Genomic DNA, 12,417 nt, shown 5'->3' with positions numbered 1-12,417 from the left:
AGACTCTCATCTGTAAATAATGCCTTAATACGATATCCAATTTAGTTACTTAATATGGTTCCCCTGATTATTTGACAATCACATGTATGAAACCTCTACACCACTTTTTCCAACACAATTGTTTTTTAACCACTTTTCCAATTAGGAAAATGAGAAACAAAGTGCAAGGTCTGATCTCATTTTTTTTTAACACCCCCCCCCCCCCCAGTGTAGCTTAAAGTGTAGCTAAACGTTTAACAAAACTTCTGACATGTCATAGTCACATGTCAGAAGATTTGATCGGTGGGGGTCTGAGCACTGAGACCCCAACCGATCGCTAAAACTAAGCGGCAGAAGCACTGAGCCACTTGGATTCTGATCGCCTTTTCTTGGAAACCCGAGCAGTTGGTGTATGGGCTCAATAGAAAGTCTAAGGGCCCATTTGCTCGGCTTTCTGAGAAAAGCCAACCAGAAACTAAGCGGCTCATCGCTCACCCAAGTGCTTCTGCAGCTTCGTTTTAGTGATCAGTGGGGGTCTCAGTGCTCAGACCCCTCTTGATTAAAACTTCTGACATGTCAGAATTTTTCTGAAGGTTTAGTTACCTTTAGGCCTTATTTACATGAGCGTGTTCAACATCCGTTGGACGGCCGTTGAAGCATTGGCCGTCACACGGACCTTTGTAATTCAATGTGGCTGTTCACACAGCCGTTGTTTAAAATGGACCATGTGAAGGGTCCGTGGGAAAATAGGACATGTCCTATTTTTCCCCGCTTCACGCATCCCTCCATAGACTCTCATCTGTAAATAATGCCTTAATACGATATCCAATTTAGTTACTTAATATGGTTCCCCTGATTATTTGACAATCACATGTATGAAACCTCTACACCACTTTTTCCAACACAATTGTTTTTTAACCACTTTTCCAATTAGGAAAATGAGAAACAAAGTGCAAGGTCTGATCTCATTTTTTTTAACACCCCCCCCCCCCTAGTGTTGCTTAAAGTGTAGCTAAATGTTTAACAAAACTTCTGACATGTCATAGTGACATGTCAGAAGTTTTGATTGGTGGGGGTCCGAGCACTGAGACCCCTACCAATCGCTAAAACCAAGCAGCTGAAGCGCTCGTGTGAGCGCTCAGCCGCTTCGTATCTGTTCAGCTTTTTCTGGAAAGCCGATGTATCAGAGTACGGGCTCATAGACTTTCTATTGAGTCTGTCCTCCGATACATTTATTTCTGGAAATAGCCAAACAGAAACTAAGAAGATGAGCACTCACACGAGCGCTTCACCTGCTTTGTTTTAGCGATTGCTGGGGGTCTCAGTGCTCGGACCCCCACCAATCCAAACTTCTGACAGAAGTACTCCCTCACTCGTCGTGGGAACGGGGATAGGTAAGTAATTATGTTATTATTTTTCTATTAGGCACTATGGGGCATTATACTGGGTAGGGAAGGGGGGCTGATATGGTGGCAGCTATAGGAACATTTTACTATATGAGGGGCATTATACTGTGGGGGCATTATAATGTGGGGACAGCTATGGGGGCATTATACTGTGGGGAAGTTATGGGGGCATTATATTGTGGGGGCAGCTATGGGGGTCATTATACTGTGTGGGGGCAGCTATGGGGGGCATTATACTGTGGGGACAGTTATGGGTGCCATTATACTGTAGGGGCAGCTATGGGGGCATTATATTGTGGGGGCAGCTATGAGGGGCATTATACTGTGTGGGGCAGCTATGGGGCATTATACTGTATGGGGCATTATACTGTGGGGGGAGGTATAGGGGGCAATATACTGTGGGGTAGCAATGGGAGGCATTATACTGTGTGGGGGCAGCTATGTGAGGCATTATACGTGGTGGGCAGCTATGGGGGGCATTATACTGTGTGGAGCAGCTATGGGGAGCATTATGCTTTGGGGCAGCTATGGAGGTATTATGCTGCATGGGGGCAGCTATGGGTCATTATGCTGTATGGGGGAATTTGTTTGGGCAATGTACTGCATGGGGGCATCTGTGTGGGAATTATACTGTATGGGGCATCTGTGTGGGCATTATACTGTATGAGGCATCTGTGTGGACATTACACTGTGTGGGGTTTCTGTGTGGGCATTATACTGTATGGGGCATCTGTGCGGGCATTACACTGTATGAGGGCATTATACTGTATAGTGGCAGCTATGGGGACATTATACTGTGTAGGGGGCACTATGGGAGCATGAAACTGTGTGGGCTCAACCGGGTGTGTATGGGTGGGGATTGGGTGGGATTAGAGGCGTTACTTAAAAGAAAAAATAATGCCGCTCCGCGCCGCATCGATTGTCCCTCTTTGTGATACTTGAAGGTATATCACAGTCTACAGGGAGGGCTGTATAGCAATGTCTACAGGGGGGCTATATAGCACTGTATGGGGAGGCTGTATAGCCCTGTCTACAGGGGGCACTGTATATCACTGTCTATGAGGGGGGGCTGTATAGCACTGTCTACAGGAGGGGGCTGTATGGTACTATTTACAGGGGGCACTATCTACAAGGGCCGGCTGTGTGTGGCACCCAGGTGGGGGGGGGGGGGCAGTCAAAAGTTTGCTATGGGGTCTAGTGTTTCCTAGTTACACCCCTGTCTGTGTAAGTTTATATGTGTGTTGCATTGCAGAGACATATACATTTATATGTAGGTATCTGTGAAGATTAGGTTTTACAGTCCTACATCTGTCTCTCTCTAGTCTGCAAATCTGTGTGCAGTCATTTTTTAACTCTATTCAAAATAGTATTTGCAATATTTACCAACAGATATCAATGTATACTTTTAATTTCTATGGGGTGAAAGATAATGTTCATTTAAGTTTATACCTGGTTTTTTTTATATGAAATATTACTGAGCATTTGGTGATGGATTATTTAAGAAAGCCAACAACTAACATATCACTGTATAGAGTCTACAATGTACAATATAACAATATAATTAAAACTTCAAAACAACATAGGTCCACACAAGCAATCAACATGGTGATGTAAAAAATACTAAGTGGCACATAAGGGATATTCACTTGTAGAAGGAATGGCAGATAAGTGTTAGGACAGGTGAACTAGCAAGTCCCTTGCCTATCCCTGTGTATCCTAGAATTACATGGAGCACCCGCCCCGAGAGGGACGATCCCCTCCTCTAACCCTTATACTAGCGTCCTGACACATTTCCCTGGTCAATCAGGGTACATTAGGGGACAAAAAAAAGGTATAAAAACATGTAGTATAAAATCAAGAAAAAGTGATGGCCACATAGTATGATATAGCAGCAACAAGGTCCATCACTATCCATAAACCAAAAACGGAAACAATCACCAGCCCAGAAGCCTGGTTATATGTGGACATCCGCCATTGGCATAATCTGCGAGTGGAAGGAGAAGTTGGCGCCCAGAATCTCCCTGCGTGGACAGGAAAAATGCCCGTCACCATCAACATCAACTTTATTTATTTGAAAAAGAATGTCACTTGGACACAGACTGAAGTATAGCGCCGCTGCTGCTGTATAAAGGTTTGACACAGAACAATATGACAATTTTTGGTGGCACTATTAGATATATGCAAAACAATGAATGACGTCACATTCTCTGTACCAGCAGGCAGCGGCATGCTATCAGCACCAGGATTAATATTTAAATTAAAATCTATTTATTGAAAAAAAAAAAACTTAGACACAGACTGAAGTATAACCGTGCTGTATTAATGCTTGACACAGAACAATATGACAATTTCTGGAGGGACTATTAGATATATGCAAAACAATGAATGGCATCACATCCAGGACCCCTGTTTTAGCAGCCAGCGGCACGCTATCAGCAACAGAATTAATATTATTGAACAAGATTTTTAATAATGTGATGAAGATTCGTGAATCACAGTCTCAAACTAATGTAAGAAATGGTTATGAACTGTATAGCTGCAACGCCCTGACATTGACTGATTCATATCTCTCTCTCAAATTATTATCTATTCTCGAATCGCTTCTCCTCACTATGAAACACCCTTGCTGACACTAATCCACTATCTATCTGTATTTTACTATCTCTCACTCTCTGTATGACGTCCTCTCTCTCCCCCCTCACACAAAGCAGCAGCATTTTCTGGCTGGGCTGTTTATAGTGGCTATGACTCATATCACGGTCATCCACTGAGTCATCAGTGGCTCACACCCTATACTCCTCATGATTGGCTGTGCTAGAAAGGACTGTTTTTCAAGGCATCATAGGGAAGCCTGCCACGTCTTGTGATCCTTCTTCTCTATCTTCTAGTCTTCTGATCTGTAAAACTGAGGGCGCCATTTTGAGCGATTTCTGCAGGATGAATCCCCAATGTTTCTGATTTGCTAAAATCCAAACCTTTTGGGAAATGAATTATGAATTAGATTTGATTGTACTCTATTTGTTTATCTCTACGTGCTAGTTCTCCTGTCCTGACACTTATCTGCCTGTCCTTCTGCCACTGTGTATCCGTTATGTTCCACTCAGCGCTTTTTCAATCACTATATTGATTGGTTGTTTGGAACTACTGTTGTGTATGTTATTTTGGATTTTTGAACATATTTGTAATGATAGGGGTAGGGAAACGGACAAGTGAGCCCTAATCTACCCGCCACTCTGTCCCTGCCTACTTGCAACGACCCGCCCTAGGCGACGGGGTACAACTGGGCGGCGGTCCCTACGCTCAGTAAGTGCACGAGTCAAACAGACAAGGGTACACAAAGCTAAGGGAAATGGGGCAGTTGCCCACGGCAACACCGTGAGCAACAAGAGAGGTGAACGAGCCGGGTCAAACCAGGAGTGTACGAGGTACCAAACGCAGAGCAGAAGAGTAGTCAGTAAGTCAGGGTAAGTATGGAGCAGGATCAAAAAGTCAGGAGCTGTAGCTGGGCCAGGAAACCACACGAGAAGAATCACAAGCACTGGAGGAACAGGAAAGGCAGGTATAAATAGACAGAGGGCGGGAGCTAGCTGAGTCTGGCCAGGCTGTGATAGGCTCTCCCACTCCAAAGCCTGCCAGCCTGAGTGGTGGAAGCTGGAGTCAGTCTCAGAGGCTCAGGTGCCGACTGATTACCTATGGGCGTTAACCCCGCTGTGCCTGGCAGATCCTTTACAGTACCCCCCCTTTTATGAGGGGCCACCGGACCCTTTCTAAGTGGACCTGGTTTATTGGGGAAACGAAGGTGGAACTTCCTGACCAATACCCCAGCGTGAACATCCCGGGCGGGTACCCAAGTCCTCTCCTCAGGCCCGTATCCTCTCCAATGGACCAGGTACTGGAGGGAGCCTTGGACCATCTTGCTGTCCACAATCTTGGCCACCTCGAATTCCACCCCCTCAGGGGTGAGAACGGGAACAGGAGGTCTCCTCGAGGGAGCTAAGGACGGGGAGCAGCGTTTAAGGAGGGAGGCATGAAACACGTAGTGTATTCGAAAAGATGGGGGCAACTCCAGTCGGAAGGAGACAGGATTGAGGACTTCAATGACCTTATACGGCCCAATAAACCGGGGAGTAAATTTCTTGGACGGGACCTTAAGGCGCAAGTTCCTAGACGATAACCACACCAGATCCCCGACCATAAACAAGGGGTTAGCAGAACGTCTTCTATCAGCCTTAGTTTTTTTGTACGCTCTGGGACGCCTCTAGGTTCTTCTGAACCTGAGCCCAGACTGTGCACAGTTCCCGATGAACGACCTCTACCTCGGGATTGTTGGAACTACCAGGTGAAACGGAGGAGAACCGTGGATTAAACCCAAAATTACAGAAAAAGGGGGAGACCCCTGACGAGTTACTGACCCGGTTATTGAGGGAAAATTCGGCGAGGGGAATGAATGAGACCCAATCATATTGACAGTCAGAGATAAAACACCTTAAATATTGTTCTAGAGATTGATTAGTCCTCTCAGTTTGGCCATTAGTTTCAGGATGGAAGGCAGAGGAGAAGGACAGATCAATCTCCAGCTTTTTACAGAAGGCTCTCCAAAACAATGAAACAAATTGTACCCCTCTGTCTGAAACAATATTGACAGGGACCCCATGGAGACGCAGGATGTGTTTGACAAACAAGGTAGCTAACGTCTTGGCATTGGGTAGTTTCTTGAGGGGCACAAAGTGGCACATCTTACTAAAGCGGTCTACTACAACCCACACCACCGACTTGCCTTGAGATGGAGGCAAATCGGTGATAAAATCCATGGAGATATGGGTCCAAGGTCTCTGGGGAATGGGCAAAGAACGTAGTAAGCCCGCTGGTCGGGACCTGGGAGTCTTGGACCTAGCACAAACCTCACAAGCGGCGACGTAGGCCTTAACGTCTTTAGGCAACCCAGGCTCCCAATAGTTTCTGGCAATGAGGTGTTTGGTACCCAGGACGCCTGGATGACCAGATAGAGCGGAGTCATGGTTTTCCCTAAGTACCCTTAGCCGAAATTGCAGGGGAACAAACAGCTTGTCCTCAGGAAGGTTCCCGGGAGCTGAACCTTGATCAGCCACGATTTCTGAGACTAAATCAGAATCAATAGAAGAAATGATTATACCAGGAGGTAGAATACAAGCAGGATCTTCCTCCGAAGGGGGGCTGACCATGAAGCTACGCGACAGTGCATCGGCCTTAATATTTTTAGACCCAGCCCTATAGGTAACCAAAAAGTTGAATCTGGTAAAAAATAGCGCCCATCGAGCTTGTCTCGGGTTTATCCTCCGGGCAGATTCTAGGAAAACCAGATTCTTGTGGTCGGTAAGGACCGTTACCTGGTGCCTAGCCCCCTCCAGGAAGTGGCGCCACTCTTCAAATGCCCATTTAATGGCTAAGAGTTCGCGGTTGCCAATATCATAGTTACTCTCAGTGGGCGAAAACTTCCTGGAGAAGTAGGCACAGGGACGGAGATGGGTGAGGGACCTGGTACCCTGGGACAAGACAGCCCCCACTCCCACCTCGGATGCGTCAACTTCCACGATAAATGGCTCCATTTGGTTGGGCTGAACCAGCACCGGGGCCGAGATAAAGCACTTCTTAAGGACCTCAAAAGCCTGGACAGCCTCAGGAGGCCAGTGGAGGAGATCAGCACCTTTGCAAGTGAGGTCCGTAAGAGGCTTAGCGATGACCGGGAAGTTAGCAATAAATCTCCTCTAATAATTAGCGAACCCCAAGAAACACTGTAACGCCTTCAGGGAGGCAGGTTGGACCCATTCCGCCACAGCCTGGACCTTGGCGGGGTCCATGCGGAATTCATGAGGAGTGAGGATTTGACCCAAAAATGGTATCTCCTGTACCCCAAACACACATTTTTCGGTTTTCGCAAACAGTTTGTTTTCCCGAAGGACCTGGAGCACCTTCCTGACATGCTCAATGTGGGAGGACAGGTCCTTGGAAAACACCAGTATGTCATCAAGGTACACTACAAGAAAACCCCCCAGGTAATCCCTTAAAATTTAATTTATGAAATTCTGGAAGACCGCAGGAGCATTACACAACCCAAAGGGCATGACGAGGTATTCGAAATGACCTTCGGGCGTGTTAAACGCAGTCTTCCACTCATCCCCCTCTTTGATGCGGATAAGGTTATACGCCCCCCGTAGATCAAACTTAGAGAACCATTGGGCCCCCTGAACCTGATTAAAGAGATCAGGAATCAAGGGAAGGGGATACTGGTTCCTTACAGTGACCTTATTCAAGTTACGGTAGTCAATGCATGGCCTAAGACCACCATCCTTCTTCCCTACGAAGAAGAAGCCAGCACCTACCGGAGAAGTAGAGGGGCGAATGTAACCCTTGGCCAGGCATTCCTGGATATACTCTCTCATGGCTTCACGTTCGGGACAAGAAAGATTAAATATCCTACCCTTAGGGAGCTTAGCTCCTGGTACTAATTCGATAGCGCAATCGTATTCTCTATGAGGAGGTAACACTTCGGAGGCTTGCTTAGAGAAAACATCAGCGAAGTCCTGCACAAACTCAGGTAGCGTGTTCACCACCTCAGGGGGAGAAATAGAATTAACAGAAAAACATGACGTCAAGCATTCATTACCCCATTTGGTAAGCTCCCCAGTATTCCAGTCAAACGTGGGATTATGCAACTGCAACCAGGGAAGGCCTAAAACCAAATCGGACGATAATCCCTGCATCAACAGTACAGAGCACTGCTCCAAATGCATGGAGCCAACAAGGAGTTCAAAAACAGGGGTATGCTGTGTAAAATAACCATTAGCAAGAGGAGTGGAGTCGATACCCACTACCGGAACAGGTTTAGGCAAATCAATCAAAGGCATAGCAAATTCCACAGACATGATATTAGTAGAAGACCCTGAATCCACGAAGGCACTGCCGGTAACAGACCAACCACCAAAAGAGACCTGAAAGGGAAGCAAGATTTTATTACGTTTCATATTTACGGGAAATACCTGTGCGCCCAAGTGACCTCCCCGATGATCACTTAGGCGCGGAAGTTTTCCGGCTGCTTATTCTTACGCCTAGGACAGGTGTTCACTTGATGCTTGTCATCCCCACAATAGAAGCAGAGACCATTCTTCCTGCGGAACTCTCTATGTTGTCGGCGGGACACGGAGGCCCCGTGTTGCATAGGTACCTCCGAGTCTTCCGTGGAAGAGCGAAGCAACGGGACCTCGGGAGGCATCATGGGGGAGTCAGAGGGGAAACACAAAAACGTTCAAGTTGTCGTTCCCTGACACGTCGGTCAAGTCGTACCGCTAAAGCCATAACCTGGTCTAGGGAGTCAGAAGAGGGATAGCTAACTAGCAGGTCTTTCAGGGCGTTCGACAGACCCAACCTAAACTGGCACCTTAAGGCAGGGTCATTCCACCGAGAAGCTACGCACCACTTCCTAAAGTCAGAACAATACTCCTCAACAGGTCTCTTACCCTGACGTAAGGTCACCAGCTGACTCTCGGCAAAGGCAGTCCTGTCAGTCTCGTCATAAATGAGTCCGAGAGCAGAAAAGAAACGATCAACGGAGGAAAGTTCAGGGGCGTCAGGAGCCAAGGAGAAGGCCCACTCTTGGGGCCCTTCCTGGAGCCGTCACATAATTATACCCACCTGCTGGCTCTCAGAACCTGAGGAGTGAGGCTTTAAGTGAAAGTGAAGCCGACAACTCTCCCGAAATGAGAGAAAAGTCCTCCGGTCCCCTGAGAACCGGTCAGGCAACTTGAGGTGGGGTTCAAGGGGTGAGGTGAGGGGCACTTCCATGGTAGTGTCAGGCTGGTTGAGCCTCTGAGCCAGGGCCTGGACCTGTAGGGAGAGACCCTGCATTTGCTGGGCCAGGGTCTCAAGGGGGTCCATAGTAGAGACAGGGACCAGGGTAGACTAGGTAATGGGCTTGTGATTATGTAATGATAGGGGTAGGGAAACGGACAAGTGAGCCCTAATCTACCCGCCACTCTGTCCTGCCTACTTGCAACGACCCGCCCTAGGCGACGGGGTACAACTGGGCGGCGGTCCCTACGCTCAGTAAGTGCACGAGACAAACAGACAAGGGTACACAAAGCTAAGGGAAATGGGGCAGTTGCCCACGGCAACACCGTGAGCAACAAGAGAGGTGAACGAGCCGGGTCAAACCAGGAGTGTACGAGGTACCAAACGCAGAGCAGAAGAGTAGTCAGTAAGCCAGGGTAAGTATGGAGCAGGATCAAAAAGTCAGGAGCTGTAGCTGGGCCAGGAAACCACACGAGAAGAATCACAAGCACTGGAGGAGCAGGAAAGGCAGGTATAAATAGACAGAGGGCGGGAGCTAGCTGAGTCTGGCCAGGCTGCGATAGGCTCTCCCACTCCAAAGCCTGCCAGCCTGAGTGGTGGAAGCTGGAGTCAGTCTCAGAGGCTCAGGTGCCGACTGATTACCTATGGGCGTTAACCACGCTGTGCCTGGCAGATCCTTTACAATATTGTTGTTTTTTCTACTAAACTTTTTCAGAGTATATCTATTAAAGTTTTTCATTTTAGCCACTATACTGTGATATGTTTTTATATGAAGGTCAATAAACAGATTACAATATTGATTCAGAGAATGCATACGTATTTTAACTTGTTTTTTAATACATTACCATTGACGTTAGGGTTTCATGCACAATACTGTATTACACCCCTTACAATCTTTGAGTTGTACAGAGCGATAATACCTCACCCATAAACTTCTATGGAGCCCTACTGTTCCTCCGTACGCTTCCAATTTCAAACAGAGACATACAGAGTTTTTTCTGTCTTTGTTTACTTTGCATTGCTTATGGGGAAAATATCTGTGTAATATGGCGTCACACAGAGTACCACGCAGTGACACGTGAAGTATCTAAGGCTTTGTAATACGAAGCTACAGAAATTTTGTATGTGTCTGTACATACTATGCACAAGGTTAAAAAGTGAGAACACAAGAATTATTTTTTTTTCTGTCAAATCTCTTTTTAAATAAAAGGCCGCATATTACAGTGGCAAACAAATGAAAACTCTAAAACATTAGAGTAGGACTCGCAGGTTCACAAAGGAGGACACTTTCAAATACAAAAAGTCATGACAATTCGTAAAACAAGTAATAACAAAAATGAACAAGAAATCAAATGGTCATCCTATCGTATCTTTAAAGGAAAATATTCTGAATAGTCAGAATAGGTTTCATGTACATAAAATAGTCTTAATTGTATCTAGCCTTGTGGCTTTGCATTAGCCAGAAAGAATGTGATAGCTTAAAAAAGGGGGGGGGTTCAAGCTTTATCTAAAATCCAACCAGGGCTTCTACGTAGGCAAATATTTCTTTCTAGATTGGCATTCCCAGCCTGCAAATACCTCAAAACAGAAGATCTGAGAAACCATATATTTCCACATAGGGATGGAGGGGGGGGGGTGGTTTTGGGGACGTAAAAAGGTGTAAAAGTTTCCACAAAGTTATGCGTTCTGGCGTTAATTTAATTGGAGTTAAGCATATTTTATTAATCTGTTCAGTAATTTCCAGCAATAATGTCTGAATTAATGGACAATCCCACCTAACATGTAATATGGTGCTGGTGTAGGTCTGACACCACCAGCAAACATCAAAGGGAGCTAGATTGTTTGTATAGGAAAGCTGGACAACACCTTGATTTTTGGGGTCAATATTTCTACTCCATTTGGATCTTTTGTTAAAAAAGGAACTAGACTAATAAGACTCAATACAATTATAGATATCACAGCATATATGCTGAGCAATATACTGCTACACATAATAATAATAATAATAATAATAATAATAATAATAATAATAATAATAATAATAATAATAATAATAACAACAATAACAATAATATTAATAATAATAATAATAATAAAAATAATAACAATAACAATAATAATAATAATAATAATAATAATAATAATAATAATAATAATAATAATAATAATAATAAAAAATAATAACAATAGCTTAATAGGAAGCTTAAAAATCTTGAGGCTATTGGAGAAAGGATCATGTGTGAACGCCTGTGTTTCTTTGTCAGAATTGATAGCAGTACAAAATGCTGTTGGGCTGGTTCACTGGTAGATTATGATGCACTGGTAGAGATCAGAAGTGCATCTGCATCTGCCCGCACATCATTTCAGGTTCAGTAGAGATAGAGCAAGTACGTCATTCCTATTATCCAGTTGAATGCTATCGTGCAGTTAGTATCTCTTAGGCCTTCATGACACACAGGATTCAGCACCAGCCTGGTACAAATAAAGCACAGTGAGGCGTAGATCTGACATGATAAGGGTAGAGATTACACGAGGCCAAACCTAGGATTATTCAAAGTGTCAGGACTGAGGAGAAGAAAAAACCCAAACAAAGCAAGATCCCGAATAAAGCATCATAAATGTCACGTAGCAGCAAACTGCAGTGTTCTGGAGGGAGATTTATGACACTGAAAACAAGAGAGGAAAGCAGTGCAGCTGCCCTTGTAAAATTCCAAAATCTGCACTCAGATGTATAATGTATGGGTGGAGAGGAGTGAAAGCGAAGAATCATAGCAACAATACTTGAATTTGTTCATTAACAGTTGAAGAAGTACCTTAGACGTATGTGTGGATGGATTTGTAGATAGGATAGATAGATAGATAGATAGATAGATAGATAGATAGATAGATAGATAGATAGATAGATAGATAGATAGATAGATAGATAGATAGATAGATAGATAGATAGATAGATAGACGGACGGACGGACGGACGGACGGACAGACGGACGGACGGACAGATAGATAGATGAGAGATAGATAGATAGATAGATAGATAGATAGATACAAATCGAAAAAATGAGCAGCAACTCCAGAGATCAAGTGAAAAAAATGGGTACTTTATTGCCCGTGCGACGTTTCAGCTCCGTCCACTGGAGCCTTTCTCAAGCAGAAAGGCTTGAGAAAGGCTCCAGTGGACGGAGCTGAAACGTCGCACGGGCAATAAAGT

Source organism: Rhinoderma darwinii, chromosome 8 (assembly GCF_050947455.1).
Source record: "Rhinoderma darwinii isolate aRhiDar2 chromosome 8, aRhiDar2.hap1, whole genome shotgun sequence".
Classification (NCBI taxonomy): domain Eukaryota; kingdom Metazoa; phylum Chordata; class Amphibia; order Anura; family Rhinodermatidae; genus Rhinoderma; species Rhinoderma darwinii.
The sequence above is the reverse complement of the archived record's forward strand: the minus strand, read 5'-3'. Positions refer to the sequence as shown.